Below are 10,986 nucleotides of genomic sequence, written 5' to 3' on the forward strand. Positions count from 1 at the left end.
ATGATACTGCTTCTCTTGAAAAATGTCTTAGAATTTTTGGGTTTCTCTTTCCCTAGTTATAAATCCCTGCATGAAAAAAGATGTACTGTTAGCCACAGTATACAATTTCAGGAATCGTACTGTAGATCATTACTACTGTGTATCTACTACTATTGTGTATCATTACTACTGAATAAATATGTTCATACTCCCTATCATTTAGTCATAAAACAATTATAAGCATTCACTATACACCAAACTGGCATTGTGCTAATTACTGGAGCTACAAAGAGAGGCAAAAATTCAGACTCTGCCCTCAAAGACCTGATATTTGAAAATGAGTGACAACATGCAGACAATACTGTGTATAGATATACACACATATGTGTGTATGTTCATATATGCATGTGCAAATATACACATGTATACACCTATACATAATATATTTGTATATAAATAGTAAACATATATTCACACTTATATATATGGCAACATATATATATATATATATATATATATATATATATATATATATATGGCAATGTAAATGGGAATACTTTTGAGAGGAGAAGCACTAGAAATTGGAGGGGCCAAGACAGTTTCCTTTTTATAAAGGGTGGGATTTAAACTGTTTTGTACGAAGCCAGGAAGTAGAGGCAAAGAGAGGAAGCATTCCATGCATGGAGGATGGGCAGAAAAAAACCTGGAATTGGAGAATGGAGTGTCATTTGAAAGGAAGGTGAAGAATGCCTTCATGGCTAGATTATAGAATATATGAAAAAAAATGTAGTTCACCAATCCTGCACGTTGGCACCCTAAGGTAAAACCCATTGCATAGCCTTAAGTAGGGCTCTATGTTTAATTATCTGAACTTGTGACTTTTTGCGTCCTCAGTTGTCCTGTCTATCATACTGCAGGTTAAAATGAGCACACCCTTCCCTCTCTCTATCATGGAACAAATTATTTCCTTGATTCCTGAAGCACCAGAAAAGTGAGCTCTGCCCTTTATTGTCACTGGTGATATATTATAAGTGATGAATTCTCCTGCTAGAACATGTAGAGAAAAGGAGCCAGACCCCTACGCAGTATCTTCCTTGAATTCTTGAAGCTTTCAAGAATGAGAACACTAGGTTGGTCTGAACTAGTTAAGTGACTCATAGCAATCCTCATCCAAAAAAGAACAAATTTTAATCTTGGATCATTCTGATAAAGAATATTCTTTTCCTAGAAGTTACCTTCTGCTCACTCCAGTAAATATGGAGCAACGTAGAGCTGCCTAAAAGATGATATGTGAACCATGTGGAGAAGGAATAGCTAGTCTTAGGAGAGCCAATCCTGCTGATTACCTCCTATGATCTCTAAGTCTCTATGTGGGGCTAGAAGTACTGGGGGTCTTAGAATGTGAAGGATGAGACCCACTGCTCAGCGTGAAAGAACCAACCATCTCACTAATGGGTCAGAGCTCACAGGCAGAAGAATATAAAGCCTCTTAGGGCTTCTCAGTCTCCTTGACTCCCCGCTTCATCCATTCAGGATGGATCTCTCCTGACAGTGGAATGGAGGGGAAGAAGCACAAGCATTGATTCTTCAGAAGAGATTGAAGGTCCTGAAGAATGGGATGGAGAGGAGAGATTCAATCTAAAAATTAGGAGAGGGAAGGTATTCATGAGGGAAGGTCATCAAGACAATAGAAAAGCCAACAAGGAGGGAGGAGTTTGCTTTGTGAAGACCAGTAGAGGTGTAGCTTCCAGGACTAGGAGGATGATAATCTCTCTGCCCTGGTCACTCCTCAGACCTCACCTAGACTAGTGTATACAATTTCAGGAATTGTACTGTAGAAATTATATTGATAGAGCACTGGGCTTAGAGTTGGAAATGTCTGAGTTCAAATTGTACCACCAACCTGGAATGACTGTGTGACTTTGGGTGATTCATTTAAATCCCCACTTGGGGGTAGTTAGGCGGCACAGTTGATAGAGCAACAGTCCTGATGTCAGGAGCATCTGAGTTCAAGGGGTCTCAGGCACCTACAAGCTATATAATCCTGGGCAAGTCACTTAATCCTATTGCCTCAAACAAACCAAAAACCCCAAACTCAGTGCCCCAAGCAATTCTCTAAGATTCTAAGTTATTAAATAGCTTTCAGAAAACCCTTTCTACTCCTACCTCAGTCCCAAATCTGTGCTTTCATTGGCATAGTGAACTCCAGATGGGGCAGCTACCTCTCCTAATGAAGATCAATACCCACTCTGCTCTGCATTTTATAGTCTCAGAAAGTTTTCTGGGACACTAGCAAGTTAAATAACACCAGAACCATTCAGCCAGTATGTGTCAGAGATAAAACCTGAAAACTATACTAATGAAATCATAGATCCAGTTCCCCTCTCCTCAATAAAACAACAACAAAATCAAACTCAAAAAGCAAAACCTAACCCTCTAACCCCCTGCCCCCCAATAAGGTTTGGTAATTGAAGAAATTAGGGACATTTACCATCTGTGTGACCCTGGGCAAGTCACTTAACCCTGATTACCTTGCATCTAGAACCATCTCCAGTTTACATGATTCATATCTGGCCACTGAACCCAAATATCTCTGGAGGAAAAAGTGAGATTGTGTGACTTTGCACAGCCCCCCTCACTCATATACAATTCATGTGCTTATCACGGCATTACCTCCCTGAGTCATGATCTTCAAGGACAAAAACAAACATTATCATCCCACTCTGGAGGGAGTGACTTCCTCCTTCAAGAGGTCTTCACAAAGTGAAATTTGGGAAAAACTTGGTTTGAGAAAACTCGTTTTCAGCTAGAAATCTTTTTTGCTCTGAAAATGTATAATTCTGTGATTGGTAAAATGAAAGGAGGGAGGGAGTGACTAATGATTGAAGTTACTGAGAATTTATCTGAACCTAATGAAGTCAATAGAATATAAACTCTTTAGTAATAGTAACCATTGTGCTTTTTGTTGCAATTTCTAGGTATAGATTTTTAAATTTTGTTTGGTTATAACTAAAATCGATTAAGAATTTTATTTCAAATTCAATGTCCGGAGATCACTGATATATGGAAACCTTAAGCTCTTGTTTATATCTTTCAGCTCCCCTGAATTCATAGAAATGTGCTACCGGTGTAGCCAGAAATAATGCCAATTTACTAAAGCCATCCCAAATGCCCCGCTCCAAATGACCTTATATATTTTCCAGTCTCTTCCTACTGTGGCTCTAAGCACAGAGGATGTACAGGATACTATCATCTTAGCTCTGACAGAAACTGAAGCTCTAACTCTGGGGGATACTGTGGTTGTCTCTTTTCCCCAAATGCAAGAAGATCCCAGAATTCTTCCTGCTGGGACAGTGGCAGCAACAATGGAAGGAATAAGCAAGATTGGGATTCCAAATATGGTGGATATAGAGAGATTTGGAGACTGTTAATAAATTGCTTCTTCTCATCTAGAGGAACACCTCTGACAGAATCAAAGGAATAGGTGACCTCTCCAAGAATTTAGCATCTCATCTCCCTTTTCTTGAGACCCGAACTACTGAACTGTCTTAGGGTCCCTTGGCTATCAGCAAAAAACTCTGCTTTGATCTTTCAGTCCTCAGACTAAGACATCCTAGAAGTCATCTTAAATCCTTCAGTATTTCTTAGTCCCTTATATCCAAATTGTTGCCTTTTGACTACACCTTTTCTACTTCTCTCAAATATACCATCTTCTCTTTTCTTTAAATTAAAATTTTTTTTTATCTATATACTCATGTATATTTTTGTTACAAAATTTCCTTCCAACCCTCCTTTCCCACTCCCCTCCCTTCAGTGGCAAATGGTCAAGTTAGCATTGTACATAATATTTTTGATAAACATGTTTACAGATTATTCCTCATTTTCAGTATGAGGAATTAGGATTAAGGGAAAGAGATACATAAGAGATAATTTTAATAAAGTGTTCATCAGATTCTGAAGGGTTATTTTTGCTTTGTTTTGTTTAGTTTAGTTTTTCTTCCTCTGGATGGGGATAACATTGTCCAAAGCCAGCATAAAATGGTTGTCCTAGCTCTCTGAACTGCTCAGAGGAGCTGCTTCCCTTAAGGTTGACCATCTCACAATGTTGTTGGTAATGTGTATATTGTTCTCTTGGTTCTACTCTCATCACTTACCATCAGATCCTGCCATTCTTTGCCAGAGTCCGACCATTTATGGTTTCTTATAGAATAATAATATTCCATCATATTTATGTACCATAATTTGTTTGGCCATTCCCTAATTGATGGGCATCCCCTCAAATTCCAATTTTTTGCCACTACAGTTATATATCATCTTCTCTCTTCCTACACCAATCTCACGCAGACCCTCAACATCTCACACCTGGAATACTGCAATAGCCTTTCAGGGAATCTGCCTGCCTCAGTTCTCTCCCCACTCCAATCCATTTTCCATTCAGTCATTAAAGTGATCATGCCACCTCCACCCCAATTGCCCTACCTCCAATCTACTCAATAAACTTTGTTTAGTCATTCCTATTGTGTCTGGTTCTTTGTGATCCCATTTGGGGTTTTCTTGGCAAAGAGGCTGGAATAGCTTGCCATCTCATTTTACGGATGAGGAAACTTAGGCAAACAGGGTTAAGTGACTTCCCCAGGGTCATACACCATTAAGTGGATGAGGTCAAGTCTGAGATATCTTTCTAAGCAGGACAATCTAGCTGTACCATCTAGCTGCTCTCAATAAAACACAGAGGCTTCCTATTGCCAAAAAGCAAATACAAAATTCTTGACCTAGTCCATCCTTTCCAGTCTTCTTACAATTTATTCATTAATCCAATGATAGAGAACTCTTGGCTGGATAGCCAACCACAAAATACCCCATCTCTTGACTTTGGGTATTTTCTCTGGCTGTCCTCCATGTCTGAAATCCCTCTACAATTCTAATTACTTTGATGATGATGATGATGATGATGATGATGATGATGATGATGATGTTTGTCCTTCCTTCTCAAAGAAGACCATTACATCAGAGGGGTGATACCATAATATGCATCATACTCACTTTCTACTGGCTCCAGTGACCAGACATGAATCAGAATAGTCTTGGATGTAAGGCAATCAAGGTTAAGTGATTTGCCCAAGGACACAAAACTAGTAGATGTCTGAGACTGGATTTGAACTCAAGTCCTCCTGACATTAGAGCCTTCATTCTATCCCTTGCACCATTAAAGCCTAACTAAAACTTAAGCTTCCACAGGAACCCTTTTCCAATCCCTCTTAATTTCAGAACTTTCCCTCTGTTATTTCCTAGTTATCCTCTATATAGCTTACATTGCATATATCGTTGGTATATTGTCTTCCTTCATTAGATTGTAAAGACCCTTTTTGTGTGTATGTGTGTGTGTGTGTGTGTGCGTGTGATTTTTTTTTTTGTATCTCCTGCATATAGTGCAAAGCCTAACATGGAGGAGGTGTTTAATTTGATTGACTGATTGACCTTCAGGCAGCCAAGTTTTCTGTTATATGAGTTGACTTCCTTTCACACAAACATTTTGGTGAAATCTTTAGCATTAAAATATTCACCTCTAATTATTGAAAACTAACAAAGTTTCTGATATCTTGTATTTGCTGTCTCCTGTTTGTTCCTTCTTTCCCCAAACTGTTTCTCCCCTCAAAGAATCATCGTCCCTTTTCCCTCTTCTTGCTCCTGTAGCATAAGGGAAGATATGAAAATGATTGAACCAGATCTCTGAACTCTCCCAATGCTGCTATATTTTTTCCCTACATTCTGCTATTTTCTTCCCTGCTATATTCTGTCTCTAATATTACTATATTATGTTTTCTAGAATCTGGTACATGTGTAAAGTACAATAGTCCTTCACAGTTCAGGTACTTGGAGGCACGGGGTCTTAGTTCACTTTTTCTAAGTTCTTAATGATAGATTCCATAGCAAAGTCATCAACATTGCATAAGAAAATCCCTTAAGAATTTCCTTGGGAAAGAGAAAGTGTTCCTTCTGGGAAGCTGAGACTGCTGGCTAACACACTAGAAAAACAAATCTGGTTAAGCTGTGCCCACCAGGCCAACAACTGGCTCTGGCACTTTGGTTGTCCAGGCATAGCTAGATGGATGTTTTCTTCAGATCTAGCCAAGTTTTTTCTTCTTCTTTCAAAAGTCACTTGGAAGGCATGTGTTGGGGGAAGGAATTATAAATCATATTTGTATTGGTATCCTCAGGACCTAATACAGCATTTGATAAATAGTAAGTGCTTAATAAAAATAGATATAGCTAATTATAGCTAGTATTTATGGAGCATTATAGATATGTAACACATGTTAACTCACGTGAGACTCACAAACAAGGAGATAGGTGACATTATTATCTCCATTTTACAGATAAGGCAACTGAAGCTAAAGTAATTTTAATAACTTGCCTGGGGTCATTCAGAGATTAACTGAGGCCATATTTTAATTTCAGAGTCTTTCTAACTTCAGGTCCAGAATTCTGTCCACTATACCTGAAGTGTCAAATATTGGCACATGTGTTGTAACATAGAACATTCCAGAATGAGACCAGGAACAGATTAAAATGTAATTGAGGGGGCAGCTAGGTGGCCTAGTGGATAAAGCACTGGCCCTGGAGTCAGGAGTACCTGGGTTCAAATCCGGTCTCAGACACTTAATAATTACCTAGCTGTGTGTCCTTGGGCAAGCCACTTAACTCCATTTGCCTTGCAAAAACCTAAAAAAAAAATTTTAAAATGTAATTGAGGAATACTTATTAAATGAATAAAATACTATAGAACACAGACAATGTTACTAGGTGATTTTTCTAAGTCAATATACCTCTGCAGAGATCCATATTCAGGGGTAAGTGATTCCTGTATTTAATTTGATATCATTGATCTATAGAATGTAGCTGCCCCAAATAGCTTAATAAATTCTTGTTGATTGATGAATTGATTAGACTCACCTGCTTAACCAATTACCACAGGGGACCTTGACTCCAAGGGTCCATTTCTAACATCTGGTTTCCTTCTGTAGGTGTTTACACCTGCGGTGAACTGTTAGTCACTACTCACTTGTTCACCAAGTCATAGGGAGGATATATCTAAGATGTTAGCCAAGATGCCACAAGTCTTTCTCAGAAAAGCATGATCTCAGGCAGGAGGATATTTGTTCCAAAGCCTTTCATCTCCTTACCCTTTTTACATAAGGAAATAATTCCTGGACAGATTCTTATTACTTCCTTATCTTCCCTTATACAAATTCCCACTTTGCCATTGATGAAATCAAGTCTGGCCTTGGCTCAAATTTTTCTCAGTTTATATAATAGAGAATCCTAATTCTCAGACTAACCACTTGAAACTGTAATGTCATTGGTGGTCTTTACTTTCTCTGCATTTTTTTTTCAGTTTTCTTTGAACTAATAAATTTTTTAAAAAATTCTCAGCTTTGGAAACCTCTGATTCTTTTATTGGTTCAAAATCCAGTAGAAGGTTGAACTTAAAAGCCTAGGTGGTTTCTCTAGACACTAAGAATTTATTATTCCCAGAACACCCCTTTTCATGTCTCTGCCTCTTCCAAGAAGTCTTTTGCCTTTGTAATTGTATCTCTGGTCTGTCTTTGGACACTTTTGTTTTTCAAAACACACACACACACACACACACACACACACAGAAAGCAATGACAGAGAGATCCAGATCTCTCACACTTGATAGATCAGTATCACAGAAGCAGGGGTAGAGATCATTGACATCAATTTTTCAAAGATGCGTAGTTTCATCAGTGTGGTTATATAACTTCATCATTAAATAAGACCTTTAGGATGCACTACAGAGTACAATACAAATTATGCTAGAGAGTCAGAGAAACAAGATTCTAATCCTGTCCCCGTGGCCTGCTACCTATGTATCTTTAGGTATATCATTCAACCTTTTAGGGCCTCTGTTTCCTCATGTGTTAAAAGAGGGGGTTGATTTGATGACTTCTAAGATTCCTTCCACCTTTAAATCTGTGATGCTATGAAGCATCATGTATTTGAGTAGCAGGATTTCAGGAACTGGGCTAATCAAACAGCTGGCAGTGGAGAACCAAGATCAAGCAACACAGACATGAGTCAAAAAATCACCAAATTTTAAAAATATAATACTAAGGAGATAATTTAATATAGAAACATATAAATGATCAAGAGCATAATCCCAGGAACTTGGAAGGCAAGAAATGAAGCCCAAGGAAAGATGAACATCCACACAACCCCAGACTTTTTTACCATCCTCTTTCCAACCCAACACATATATCTTTTTCATCCATGAACAGATGCACACAACTAGCTTCCTGGTCAGTGGAGCCATGTTGGAAAAAATCAACATGCCAGAGGCAACCTGATACTACTCTGAAGTGATTTGAATTCCCACGTGCACCACCTACAATACTCACTCATGGTGCAGGACGTGAGTGATGGAAGAATTTGGCTTGGGGACATGAGCTGTCACCAGAGCATGCATATTGAGAAAGAGGCCCCTCCCTCCAATAGCAGGAGCCTATGTTTTCACTAGCCAGGTGGCAGTCTAGAACCTGTATAAAAAGTCTTCCACCTGGTTGCTGCTCAGTTCATTGCTCTTCAAGTGAAGACATCCCTTGGTGACGAATTGAGTGAACCAGTGTGGGGTAAGTCTCAAAGAGGGACCAAGAAGACAGAGGAAAGGGGAGTGTGGATTAAGGTTGTGGGCAGCCAAAGACAGAGGAGCAAGGGGGGTGAGGATGGAGATATCAAGAAATAGCTTAATGGTATGGAGAGCTTTAGAATGTTAGACCTTCAAAGATGACCTTTCTTTTACAACTCCTTTATTTTATAGATGAGGTAAAAAAGATATGAGCCCAAAAGATGTGTGGCTTGTTTAAGGTCATATCACAATTTCTTCTGGCTAGTTAGTAGCGGACATGGGACTAAAACCCAATGGACACTAAACCTATATTGTAGCCCAATGTCCCTTTTGCCCCATCATACTGAACTCTTTATGGATCAAAGAGGATAAATGAGAAAATGAGGCAAGAAAATTCAGGGTTGGAGCCTTTTTTAAAAAACATTTCATTCTTTGTTTTGGCCCAAAGAAACATAGATATGCATGTATGTATCATATATATGTAATATATATTCTTATATAATTATGTAAAATATATATATATATATACTGCTTATCAATGTTTGCCCTTATATGTATATATGTATAGTAACATTAACAATATTTCATTTTATACTCTCCACGACCTTTTGGGGTTAGTAGCAAATTATTGACTCCTTGTAGAAAATATCCATTCTAGAAATAGATCCTGACTTTACTTACCATCTGTATGACTATGAATAAGTCATTTTACTTCTTCATCTGTAAAGTGAGTTAGGCTGTATAGTTTCTCTACAGATTCTTCTAGCTCTCAATCTATAGTTCTTTTTTAAAAAAAATTTATTTAAGGCAATGGATTAAGTGACTTGCCCAAGGTCACACAGCTAGTCAATTATTAAGTGTGTGAGGTCACATTTGAACTCAGGTCCTCCTGAATCTAGGTTGGTGCTCAATCCACTGTGCCACCTAGTTGCCCCTCAATCTATAGTTCTAGAATCTAATCGGAGGGGCATATTGGTAAAGAATTACTCTTTCTGGGAGACTTTTTTTAGGGTTTTTTTTGCAAGGCAATGGGGTTAAGTGACTTGCCCAAGGCCATACAGCTAGGTAATTATTAAGTGTCTGAGGTCGGATTTGAACTCAGGTACTCCTGACTCCAGGGCCAGTGCTCTATCCACTGTGCCACCTAGCTGCCCCTGGGAGACTTTTTTTTAGAAAATGAGCCCTATCAGGCTAATTGCGCTATATCTGAAGAATATCTGGGAAGGAAAAAAATTAACCTGTGTTTTACCTATGGTACTTTCTTTCAGGTTGATCTACACAGTAGAAAGATGTCTTCCAAGGCTCCTATCAAAGGCTATCCCCAATGTTCTTCTTCCACTCCTATGCCAGCCCCTGCTCCAGCTCCTTCATCTAGTGGCTGCTGTGGGTCCTCCTCAGGAGGTTGCTGTGGGTCCAACTCTGGAGGATGCTGTGGGTCCAGCTCAGGGGGTTGCTGTGGTTCCAACTCTGAAGGATGCTGTGGGTCCACAGGTTGCTGTGGGTCTAGTTCCACTGGATGCTTTGGAGGATGCTGCCTACCTTCCCGGCGCCGTAGGCGACGTCAGGGCTGCTGCTGCTGTGGGGACAACAGCAGCCAGAGATCCCAGACCTCTGCAAGGGGTGGCTCTGGCTGCTGCTCTGGAGGTTGCTGAGTTAGCCCCAGGAGCAGAAGGGAAGACCAGTCACAAAGAGGATGGCAGAAGAGGTTATCCTTGTTTAGTACCTCCCCTTACTCTTCTTCCCCTTCCTTTGAAGATGTCCCATGAGAAGCTCAGTTTTCCCCAAAAGGTTAACTGTACTTTAAAACCCAGAAACCTATGGCCTTCTCTGATTCATATAGCTATCCTGATCTCATGTAGAGGTCTGTGGATTCCGCTATATTCATTTTTTTTTTTTTTTGGTCTGCAGATCCAGATCACTGAATCAGTATTGACTGGCTAAATTTGATTTTGTGAATGTGTGATAATAAATCCTACAGGAACATTTGGATTTCATTTCTAGTTCTTTCTTTTAGAATTATCTTCGATTATTGTACTGCTGAAGTGAATGAGTCCATCACAGCTGATCATCACCCAATGTTGCTATAGTGTGTATAATGTTCTGGTTCTTCTCACTTCACTCAGCATTAGTTCATGCAAGTCTTTCTAGGGTTTTCTGCTATCTGGTTGTTTCTTATTCCTCAAGTGTCTTTTACCACCTCCCTGATGAAGTTTTTCTAAGCATCTTTGGTCAACTGGGAAAGACATGAAAATTAAGTCCCCACGTTGGTCAAGGACAGAGTTATCCCTGTTCGCTCTATGCAGGGGTAACTCCCTAGAGCCAAGGTGATGATAGAGGCCAAATGAATGGTGTGTCAGATG

General features: G+C 39.3%; 1 long non-coding RNA gene across 1 annotated transcript in view; it reads left to right on the plus strand.

Moving 5' to 3' along the window:
• LOC141490110 (uncharacterized) overlaps nt 1–10,633 on the plus strand; it is a 76,246-nt gene extending 65,613 nt beyond the window's left edge. Inside the window, exons 3-4 of the long non-coding RNA XR_012469061.1 lie at nt 8,280–8,630; nt 9,895–10,633. This is a non-coding gene — a long non-coding RNA (uncharacterized LOC141490110). The remainder of the gene's footprint in view (nt 1–8,279; nt 8,631–9,894) is intronic.
• The last annotated feature ends 353 nt before the right edge of the window (nt 10,634–10,986 follow it).

Source organism: Macrotis lagotis, chromosome 5 (assembly GCF_037893015.1).
Source record: "Macrotis lagotis isolate mMagLag1 chromosome 5, bilby.v1.9.chrom.fasta, whole genome shotgun sequence".
Classification (NCBI taxonomy): domain Eukaryota; kingdom Metazoa; phylum Chordata; class Mammalia; order Peramelemorphia; family Peramelidae; genus Macrotis; species Macrotis lagotis.